The sequence below is a fragment of the Marmota marmota genome, unplaced genomic scaffold, assembly GCF_001458135.2.
Source record: "Marmota marmota marmota unplaced genomic scaffold, marMar, whole genome shotgun sequence".
Taxonomy (NCBI): Eukaryota; Metazoa; Chordata; class Mammalia; order Rodentia; family Sciuridae; genus Marmota; species Marmota marmota.
In genome coordinates this window covers 3298755-3310590 of record NW_026000079.1, presented here as the reverse complement: position 1 = coordinate 3310590, position 11836 = coordinate 3298755, and the positions used below count along the sequence as shown (strand labels likewise).

The 11836-nt window shown below is 49.8% G+C and overlaps 1 pseudogene; it reads left to right on the top strand.

Annotated features, from left to right (window-relative positions):
* The first annotated feature begins 8005 nt into the window (after positions 1-8005).
* On the top strand, positions 8006-8789 carry LOC107156633 (annotated as a pseudogene).
* The last annotated feature ends 3047 nt before the right edge of the window (positions 8790-11836 follow it).

The window sequence follows — 11836 nt, the reverse complement described above, 5'->3', positions numbered from 1 at the left end:
TTTTTTTTTTTTTTTTTTTTTTTGAGGCAGGGTCTCACTAAGTTGCTGAGGCCGGTTTTGAACTTGTGATCCTCCTGCTTCAGCCTCCCAAGCCATTGATATAAAGGCATGTGCCACCAAGCCTGGTTCCTCATGTCTTTTCTAATGACATCAACCTCATAGCTTCAGAGGTTCCTGGCTTTTTAAGGGACTATCAAGGAACCTAGCAGGCACAGTGGTATGTGCCTGTAATTCCAGCTGTATGAGAGTCTGAGCTAGGAGGACTTCAAATTCTAGGCCAGCCTGGGCAACTTAATGAGCCCCTGTCTCAGAAAGTAAAAGGGTTGGGGATATAGCTCATTGATAAAGCACCCCTGGGTTCAATCCCTACTACCACAAGAAATACATAAATAAATATTTAAAAAGGAATCTAACTATTATATAGACTCTGCCGGAGGTCCTAGCGCATAAGGTGAACTTTCCTTCAGGAAACTGTGTGGGGGAGGCTCCTGGTTCCAGGAGAGCTAGGGCCTGGGTGTGGGGACCAGGCAGAGCAAACTTCCTGCGATGGCTGTCCCCAGGCTTGTTTTCCCCTCCACCCTAACCATCTATTCTGTCATAGGGAAATCTTTCTTTCCTTCTCAGAAGCAAGAGTTCTAAGCAGGTGCTAAGCTCAGAGGGAGCCGTGAAGATAAGATCAGTTTCCTCCTCAAGGAGAAGAAGTCTAGGGCCAGAAAGTACCACTGCTGCCTGCCTGCCCGGGAACACAGCCTGCTCCGGCCTCCGTGTGGGGAGGGCCTGCCCAACCCTTCTCGGGTCTGTCTGGAACTCTGAGCCTCAGGTAGCAGAGTGGCATGTGGCCACGGTCCCTCCCTCTCTGGGGTGCAGAAGCAGGCCTTAATCCCTTGAGATGGGCTAGGCTGCCAACTTGGGTGTCCTAGCTTTCACTGCAAGCAGAGGCTGATGCCTCTCTTTCCCATGAGGCCCCCACGCCCTTGAACTTCCTGCCTCTCACTGCTGACCTACGGAGCAGTTTCAGAGGACAGATGAAGACTCTTCAGCTGCTGAGAGAATATCCACCCTGCTCCTCAGCAAACCCAATCCTGTACAGATACCTGAGGGGCAAGGCCAACGTATGTCCACTCTCCCTGCCATCTCGGGGCCTGTTTTCTTCCCTTTTTGTACAAACATACCTCTACTGAGCATTTAGGTTCCCCACTTTGTCCCTTCTGTGCTGTAGACATTCCCTGACCTCCTGATCCCTTCCTTACGTCACTAAGTCACTGCAGCCTTGGGCACCTTGGATCTTATTCTGGTCCCTGGTACCACCAAGGTCCCAGGGCCTTCTCTGTTGGTGTGAAGGAGCACCCTTGGGCACCCACCGTGGAAGGGAGGAGCTCCACCTCTGAAATTTCACAGTTCAGTGTTTGATCATTCAGATCCTTTGGTTCGAGCTGTGGAATATGAAAAAAGAGACACAGCTGGGCTTGGTGGCACACATTTATAATCCTGGCTACCTGAGAGGCTGAGGCAGGAGGATCTCAAATTTGAGGTCAGCCTGGGCAACTTAGTCTCTGTCTCAAAGTAAAATTTTGAAGGGCTGGGAATGTAGCTCAGTGGTTAAGCGCATCTGGGTTCAATCCCCAGTACCACAAAAAAATATAAAATTAAAAAATAAAAAGCCTAGCTGGGTGTATTGGTGCATGCCTGTAATCCCCAGTGAGGCAAGAGGATCTTGAATTCAAAGTCAACTTCAGCAAGTTAACGAGGCCCTGTCTCGAAGCATAAAAAGGGCTGGGAATGTGGCTCAGTGGTAAAGCACTCCTGGGTTCAGTCCTTAGTACCAAATAAATAAATAGCCTGTGGGAGGTGAGGAGGGAGAACCATGCCCTATTTCCTCTTCATGAGCCACTCTTCTCCCTGCTCACAGCTCTGGGACAGGCAGCTGTAGTCCAGGGTGCCCCTCCTCCCGGTCCTCAGTTGCTGCTGTGCTCTGGCTCTGGGTCAATGGCTTTCTGCACTAGGAAAACTGCTTTGGGGCTGTGCTTGACCGTTTTGCATGAGGTTCCTGGTGCCAAGATTTGCAGGGCTTCAGGAGCCCAGGTGGTTGCATTGGGATGCCCAATGCCCAGAGGAAGTCAGGTGGCTGCCCAGGCCCAGAGGACCCTCCAAAGAATCTGCAGAGCTTCTGTGGTTGGAGGGAAACCATTTGAACTTGGGCCTGGGGGCTGGTTCTCCACTGGAGAAGGGAGGACTCTTACAAACTGTTTTGTGCAGTTGGAAAGAATACCAGGATATTGGAAACACATCGGAGGCCTCCTCGGTGGTTCCAAATGATGGCTGTTCTCTAGCTCTACCGTCACACCAAGAAGGGGAAGAAGAGATGGCCTCTCACCCTGTCTTTGCAACTAGCCCGGTGCCCTGTTAGATTTTCGACAATATCCTGGCCAGTAATAGTAACTTTGGCTCAGGTTTTTCTCTGAGAATCTGTTGAAAGCTATGCAATAAAATGCTCAGGTGCTTTTACAAGTGCCTGCCATTTCACAGGCTCCTCATCTGTCCTGCTTATAGGCAGGCCTTCCTGGAATGCTCCTGGGCCTCAGGGAAAGGAACAAACAGAGGCCCACAAACCCCACGTCTAGGTGTGGAGGAGTTATGAAATCAGGCTCACAGTCTGTTATGTTCCATCCTCCTACCTTGAAAGATTGATCTTCATAACAACTTGGAAGGCCAGGTTTAAATTCAGTTCTGGTTACCTTTGCCCTCCCAGCCCTCTGCCTGCCTCCCCCTGTCTCTTTCCATCCCCTGGGCCCATTCTGCACTGAGGGATCCTGGAGCACCTAAGTGGATCCCCCCACTCACAAGTCCTAGCTCCACCCCCACCCCTCTGCAAACAGCTGCTCCTGGTGGCCTCGTGGGCCAGATGGGCACACTAGCAAAGGAGGGTACCAAGAGCAGAAGGCTAAACAGACCCTGGAAGTGGACTCTGGGTTATTTGGGCAGAAAATATCAGCATCTAGAAGAACACTATTTTAGACAAGTATCAGCTTTTAAAGTTTCCAGGCCATGGCTGTAGCTCAGTGACAGAGCACTAGCCTGGCCCACACAAAACTCGGTTTGGGTTCAACCCCTAGTTCAAAAAAAAAAAAAAAAAAAAAGGAAAAAAGTATCTAATCTGTGATGGACTGACACTTTTGTGAAATAAGAATACAATTACAGTGCATTCCTGGGAAACGATTAGGAGCTTGGATATTGCAGCAAAGTTAAAAAAAAAAAATTTTTTTTAAGATGGAGTTTCACTGTGTTGCTTCGGCCCAGGCTAAGACTTGAATTGAAGAGCTTGAGGGAGCCATGTCTTCCTCTTCTTTAAAAACATTTAATTTAGTTGGGTTTGGTGACTCATGTCTGTAATTCCAGCATCTGGGGCAGCGGAGGCAGGAGGATCACAAGTTTGAGGCCAGCCTCAGCAACGTAGTGAGACCCAATCTCAAAATAAAAAAAAGGGCTGAGGATGTAGCTCAGTGGTAAAGCGCCTCTGGGTTCAATCATCAGTACCGAAACAAACAGACAAAAAAAGTCAAATGGTGATACAAGTTTCTAAATGCTTGCTTTCAATTTCTATACTTAGCTCATTGCAGTCAAGCAAGAAGCATTTTATTGACTGGCAATAGTTCAAAGACCACACCTTCCCTGGAACGGTGGTGAACGCCTATAATCCCAGCAGCTCAGGAGGCTGAGGCAGGAAGGTCATGGGTTCAAAGCCAGCCTCAGCAGTTTAGCAAGGCCTAGGCAACTCAGTGAGACCCTGTCTCTAAATAAAATGCAAAATGGGGACGTGGCTCAGTGATTGACACAGTCTAAAATTTCCTGTCCCAAATTATGGCTCTCGGCCTTCACTGGGCCAGTGGCCAAGGGAACCAAAGGTAGAGCACATATTCATAAATAAGAAAGTCTGTTGTACAACAGAAGAAATTGACTCTGAAGTAGCTATCGATATCATTAATTATAGGCTCTCTGGAGTGTAAGAGGCCCAGGTACTAGGGCAGGCCTGATGGCTTTTTTCCCTTTTCTTTTCTACATTTCTTTCTTGTTACAGATGGAGGAGCAGTGAGCGTCACCTGCATCTGGAGCTGATCACGTGATCACGAACTCTGACCCCATTGTCCCTTACTCTTTGTTCATGTGACTGTTTTCTTTCCTCCTAGAATCACTGTCTTCTATATTATATTTTATCTACTGAAGTCACAGAACAGGGGCCTAGAGGGAACTAGAGGGTGTGGGCAGCAAAGACTAGGATGAGACATGCAGTAGAGGGGCCACCACACGAGTGACTGAACATCTCCAGCGACTGACCAGAGCAGTGGTCAAGGCCAAGCAGGGCTCCAGAGAGAAAGGAAGAGGAGAGCCTGCAAGGAGGCGCCTGCAGCCGCAGCGTGGTTCTTAACCGTGACAGTCCCCGTTATTGCCAGCTGGATCACCCAGGTGGACCTTCAGGACCACACACATGCACATATGCACAAAATTAAAAGTATATAAAGAAGCTGGGCGCGGTGGCACACGCCTGTCATCCCAGCGGCTTGAGAGGCTGAGGCAGGAGGATCCCAAGTTCAAAGCCAGCGTCAGCAACTTAGTGAGGCCCTAAGCAACTCAGCAAGACCCTGTCTCTAAATAAAAATTAAAAGGGCTGGGGATGTGGCTCTGTGGTTAACTGCCCCTGGGTTGAATCCTCAGTACCAAAACTGAGTATCCCCCCACAATAAAGAAGTACATAAAGAGGAAAAATACCATTTTAAAAAAATACTTCAAAATCATCAAATACCTAGAAATATCTCTAAGGTGTGAACTGCCCATGTACCCTCCACATGAGACATAGCTGTACACTGTCCCAGACAGTGTCTTCCCTCTCCTCAAAGGTAACCTCTAATCTGACCCCTAACACCACGGATCATTTCCATACTCAATGTACACTGAATCAGGTAGTATGTACTACTTGTGTTTGCTTTGTTCACCGTCATGAGATGGACCATCTACGAAGTACTAAAGGAAGAAGTGGGCCAGATGCGGTCCAAGGGCTCTGTTTTTCTGACCCTCAAGTTAGAGTATCTGAAAACTCCAAATGGCAGGTGGTGGACTTCAGCTCAGCCACCTCCAGTTGTGTTTTTAGCAATTGTGGCGGCAGTTTCCAAAGCTGGTTCCTTTCCGAGTAGCAAAGTGGCTCTATCATTCCCACGTATCACACCTGTGGTCAGCACCATCCGGAACCAAAGAGAGGAGGTATCCTCTGTGCCATCCACCTGGTCTGGACTCAGAGCCAACCCCGTGCCCTTTTGGAGCCAAGTACTTTGACCAGGGAGGTGCTGTGTGTTTGTGTGAACGGGGCAGGATGTGGGGGTAGAGGGCGTCTGTGGTCTGACTCAGTTGTAACTGGGTTCATCCCTGGATCTGGGGCTGAAATAGAGCCCTTCAACTCCTGTGGCTGCCCAGTGCAGACGGGGCAGTGTGTGTCAACGATTAGCCACAGGGACCACCGTTCCTGGGAGCAGATGAGCAGTGGTTTAGGAAAGGTATTGTTCTGTTCCAGCAAAAACCAACTGATGTCAAGTAGCAGAGGAGGTGTGTACACTAAGTAAGTGTGTGTACGCATGTCTGAGCAACTCGGAGGCCCGTGAGCATGGGGCCCGGAGAAGGAGGCCCACCTGCCCACATCTGGACAACGTTTGCAAAAACATTGCTCTGGTTGTAACTAGATGGCAATCAGAGAGGGTCAGGACAGAAGGCAGGGGTGATTTCTAGAGAATTCCTTTTCTTTGCCAAGGCAATTTCAGCTTCATCTTGAATATAAGTCAGAGCCTCAAGAGGATTTTAAGAGAGAAAATCTCTGTCTCTTTGGTACTGGGGAATTGAACCCACAGGGGCACTTAATCACTGAGCCATACCCCCATATGTTATTTGGAGATAGGGACTCCCTGAGTTGCTCAGAGCCTCACTAAGTTGCTGAGGCTGGCTTTGAACTTGCAATCCTCCTGCCTTAGCCTCCCGAGCACTGGGATTACAGGCAAGTGCTCCCCGGCACCCAACATCCCAGACCTTTTCATTTTTTATTTTGAGACGGGTTCTTGGTAAATTGCTGAGCCTGGCCATGCACTTGTGATCTTACTGTCCCAGCCTCCTGAGTTGCCACCACACTGGGCCCACTCCATCTCAATGGCTTCGGGGTCACACTGCCCTTTCTATGACTCAAAGACAACAATAGTGCTAATTTCCAGTTCATTCATTTCTCAGGTTGTTCAACTCATCTAGATTTCCTCCCCGCTACTCCCCTCCCCTCCCGTTCACCCCTGGTGAGTCTTGCAGCTCCCAGGAGAGGATGGGCGTGGTACCTAGAGGTGGCCTGGTCCATCCTGATTGTTTAGCTTGGGAACCTGAGGGCAGAGGATGTGGGAGTGCAGAGGGGAAGGGAAGGCCCTGGAAAGTCCCTGGGAGCCTGGCAGCTCATAACCACAGCTAAGCCTGTCTAGAGAAGAAGCCTGGGTTTGAGAGCAATGAGGAAATGATTGGTATTCCACGGAGGGTGTGTGCAGCCACAGACATGTGCACGTGTGGCCCAGGCCTGCTCTTCCCGACTGCACGGGCCAGCTCCTCTAGCTCAGGTGACCCTGTGAGCCTCTTTGCCCTCCTGCAAATCCTAAGGCCTGTTCTGTTATTGACCTAAACTTTGTATGGAGTGTCAAACTCTCAGAGGTTTATTATTTTATTTTATTTTTTTTTTGGTATGGGGCATTGAACCTGGAGGTGCTTAACCACTGAGCCACATCCCTAGCCCTTTCTAAAATATTTTGTTTAGAGACAGGGTCTCGCTAAGTTGCTGAGGCTGGCTTTGAACTCTCGATCCTCTGCCTCAGCCTCCTGAGCTGCTGGGATTATAGGTGTGTGCCACCACGATTGGCCTCAGAGTTTTATTTAAAATGTCTTATTCTACCCTTGTGCTTGATTCATATTTTGGCTGGGTATAGAATTTTAGGTTGGAAATCAGGCATGCTGTTGCACATGTATAATCCCAGTGATTCCACAAACCGAGGAAAGAGGATCACAAGTTCAAGGCTAGTCTCGTCAGTTTAGGGAGATTTTCAGCAACCTACTGAGACCCTGACTCAAAATAACAAATACAAAGGAATGGGGGTGTCGCTCAGTGGTAGAACGCCCTGCCCCCCCCCAGAAGAAGAAGAAGAGGAGGAGGAGGAGGAGGAGGAGGAGGAGGAGGAGGAAGGAGAAGAGAGGCCTTATTCTCTTATTCTATCCTCACATTGATTTATATTTTGGTTGGGTATAAATAGAAATTCTAGGTTACAAAAATTGCCACTTTTTTTTTCCATGGTGGTCTGCAGTTGTGAGACCAGGGGGAAGCAACACTTCCGGGCACAGGGGAGCCATGGCAGGCAGCTGGTGTACAGGGGGCAGGCTGGTGGGGGGTAGATCTGGAGTGTGCAGTGCCCAGAGCAGAAGGACAGAAGCATCGGGAGGGAGCAGAGTGCGTGGCTGCGGCAAAGCAGGGCAGGAGGGGCTTCCCTCCACCTCTGACTGGTGCTGGGGCTCGGATGTCCTAAAGGGAAAGCCCCGTCCTCCACAGGCGCTCCAGGGCCTTCTGTCTGGAGAGCTTTAGCAACAGGCTCACTGTAGAGGAGAAATTCCACCCTTTAAAGCTGACAGTGTAGCCAGGCATGGTGTCCCCGGCTTGCATCCCATCTGTGGGGACTGTGTGTGTGTGTGTGTGTGTGTGTCCTGAGGCAGGCGGATGGCAAGCTCAAGGCCAGCCTCCAAAGCTTAATGAGTCCCCGTCTCAAAATAATCATAAATCCACACGGTGGTGGCACCTGTGTGTAATCCCAGTGGCCCCAGGAGGCTGAGGCAGGAGGATTGCAAGTTCAAGGCCAGCCTCAGCAACTTAGTGAGGCCCTAAGCAAGTCAGGGAAACCCTGTCTCAAAATAAAAAATAAAAAAGGGCTGGGGGTGACCCTGTGGCCCTGGGACGTCGCGGGCACGGCCCGGACGGGGGCCACATGGAGTGGAGCCTCTCTGCCCTTCGCCATCCTGACCCTGGTGAACACCCCATACAAGCGAGGTGTACCTACTACCCCTACTGCCCGGACACCATCACCCATGGGCTTATGGCCGGGGCCACCATCACAGCCACTGTCATCCCCGTCTCAGCTGGGGAAGCCTACCTGGTGTACACTGATCGCCTCTGTTCCCGTTCTGACTTCAACAACTATGTGGCTGCCCTCTACAAGGTGCTGGGCACCTTCTTGTTTGGGGCGGCCGTGAGCCAGTCCTTGACAGACCTGGCCAAGTACATGATCGGTCGTCTGTGCCCCAACTTCTTAGCCGTCTGCGACCCAGACTGGAGCCGGGTCAACTGCTGGAGAGGGTGTGCAGGGAGCCCTGCCCACGTCACCGAGGCCAGGCTCTCTTCCTATTCTGGTCACTCCTCCTTCGGGACGTACTGTATACTGTTCTTGGCGGTCCGGTCCAGTATGTCTCAGACTTCTTCAAAGCCCGACCCCTGCGGCCCTGCCTGGAGGAGGCGGTGGAGCACAGCCCAGCCTGTCCCTGACGCTGACTGTCGGCGAGGCCTGGCACAACCACCGTGGCTACCCGGTCTCCTCCTCCTGAGCCAGGACCTCCAGGCGACCATCTGTGGGCCAGCTATGCCTGGGCCCTGGTCAGCATGAGGACCCAGACAGGCCCCAGGTTCCCAGCTAGTGCCAGAGGCAAGCAGTGCCCCTGGGGGCCAGGCGTCCTGTGGGCCAGGCGTCCTGTGGGCTGTCCTCGCTGCTCCTTGTGTGGGGTGGGGAAGGGCCTGGGAGCCAGGCACCCCGGGCTTCGTGGGGGTGTGCACGTGGGTTTCTAATAAAGCAGACATTTGTTGAGGGCCTTGCTGCCAGGATGGCTTCCTGCTTCTCTCTGGCCGGCACACAGAGTTATCTCATGACCAGAGGGCCTGAGCCGAGGGCTGGCAGGACCCCAGGGCACAGCCGGGAGGAGTCTGGCGGTGGAGACAGCAGGTTGAATGCGTTGAGGGAAAGCACACCCCTGGTGCACGGCCAGAAAGACCAGCCAGACTCACTGCCCTTCCTGAGTGCTGCCCTTTCCCCTCCTCAACCCTGTGTATGCCCCAAGGCCTCAGAGTCCCTCCACAGGTGATGGGGATCCTGCCTTCCGGACTGCCCTTCAGCAACACCCTCCGCCCTGCACAGACTGGGTTCCAGGCCCTGCAGGAAGCACTGTCCATGCCTTCCCTGTGCCCCCGTGGGACTCTGGCCTGAGCCCTGCCGTCCTGACCCTCTGTCGACAGCCGGTTCTGAAGCCAGAGGCTGGGCTGGTGCCTCTAAGCCATTTCAGAACTTTCTGGGTTTGCCTTTTCAGTGGGAGACTGATTCATAGATTTTGTTTTTATGTTTTTTTATGTGGTGCTAAGGATTGGACCCAGTGCCTCAAATGCTAAGCAAGGGCTCCACCACTGAGCTACAACCTCTGTCCCCTATTTACTCTTTTTAAACTGTTTTATTGAGAAATATTTCACATAATATACAAGTTTAATATATAATTCACTTATTTAAAGCATACATCTGAGTTTCTAGTGTACTCATAGGAAAGTATAACCATTACCAATTCTAGAATATTTCCGTTACCTTGAAAATCAACCCTCTAACTTTCAGCCATCACTAACTCTCCCTTTAGCCCCGGGACCACTGGTCTACCTTTTGCCCCCACGATTCTCCTACTCTGGACTTTCATATGAATGGAGTCATATACATGATACATTTTTGAGGTGACTTCCTTCATTGATAATAATGTTTTCAAGGTTCACTCATAGCCAAATGTCTTGGCCAAATAATATCTCCTTGTATGGATATACCCCGTTTTTATTTATCCACTCACGCTGATGGACATTTGGTTTTCTATCTTTTGACTGTTGTGAATGATGCTGCTGAAGACATCATGTATGAGTTTTTGTGTGGACGTATGTTTTCATTTCTCTCGGATACATACCTTAGAGTGGAATTGCTGGATCATACAGTAACTCTATGTTTAATCAGTTTGAGGAACTGCCAGACTGTTTTTCAAAATGACTATGTCATTTCATATTCACTCCTACCAGCAGCAGATGAGAGTTCTAGTTTCTCCATATCCTCTCCAACACTTGTTATTATCTGTCACCCCCACTGCACCGGCACTTACTGGGGACTGAACCCAGGGGCACTCGACCACTGAGCTACATCCCCAGCCTTTTTTATTTTTTTATTTATTCTGAACAGGATCTCGCTAAATTGCCCAGTCTGGCCTCGAATTTGCCAACCTCCTGTCTCAGCCTCCTGAGGACCTGGGATTACAGGCGTGCACTGCTACACTGGGTTTACTATTTCTAGTTTATAAATAAGGAAAATGAAGTTCAGACAGATAATAATTGTCCCAGGGTCCCAGCTGTCAATAGCAGAGCTGGGTTTATGTTGTCTGATTACACATAAAAAGCTGCACATATGCAAGAGTCCGCTTATAATAGATACAAATGGAGTACGTGATCAGCAATATAGAGAGTGATTATGACTCAACCCTTTTTCTACAAAAATCCAGAGCAGTCTCTGCTGGGAAGCACAAGAGCAAACAATTCATGGGTACTTGTGAAATCCAAGTTTAGACTATCTTCCAGGAAAAGTGAATTGGCAGAGGAGTGATTGCTGAAGCCTCAGCTCTGACATGACATGACTGCTGTCAGCAGAAGCAAACCTGAATCAATAGTTAGGTCTCGGGAGGCTGAGGCAGGAGGATCGAAAGTCCAAAGCCAGCCTCAGCAATTTAGCGAAGCCCTAAGCAACTCAGAGAGACTCGGTCTCTAAATAAAATACAAAAAAGGGCTGGGGATGTCGTTCAGTGGTTGAATATCCAAGGGTTCCATCCCTGCTACCAAACCAAACAAAACAAAAAACAAAAAAAAATCCCAAACAGGTCTGTGGGTAAATGGTTCTGTGGACCCAAGCACTAACTAACCCAAGGGGCTTCTTAGCAGGAGGCTCAAAGAGCATCTAGTGACCAAATTACATTTTTTGGGGGTTTTTTTTTTTGGTACTGGAGATTAAATGGGGGATGGGGAGGGGTCTCTGGGTGGGGATGGGGCTGACAGCTGAATGACATCCGGCCCTTTTTATATCTTATTTTGAGAAAGAATTTTGCTAAGTTGCTTAGGGCTTCACTAAATTGCTGAGGCTGGCCTGGAACTTGCAATCTTCCTGCCTCAGCCTCCCAAGTCACTGGGATCACAGGTGTGCACCACCACCAAATTATATTTCAACCTGTCTATTTTATAGGTGATAAAATGAGCTCTAATTTATTCATTTTTGGTACGGGGGATTGAATCCAGGGGTGCTTAACCACTGAGCCACATCCCCAGCCTTTTTTATTTGGGGGCAGGATCTTGTTTAAATTGCTTATGAACTTGTAATTCTCCTGTCTCAGCCTCCCAAGTTGCTGGGATTACAGGCGTGTGCCTGGCTATGAGCTGTAATTCTAAAAACATATTCAGGCCAGATATGGAGGCGCACACCTATAATCCCAGCTACGTGGGAGACTGAGGCAGGAAGATCGCAAGTTTGAGGCTAGCCTCAGCAACTTAGGGAGGCACTAAACAATTTAGCAAGAGGGTTTTTTTTGAGGGGGGTACTAGGGACTGGACTTAGGAGCACTCACCACTGAGCAACATCCCCAGCCCTATTTTGTATTTTATTTGGAGATGGGGTCTCACTGAGTTGCTCAGTGCCTTGCTTTTGCCGAGGCTGGCTTTGTTTATTCATTTTTTTTTTTT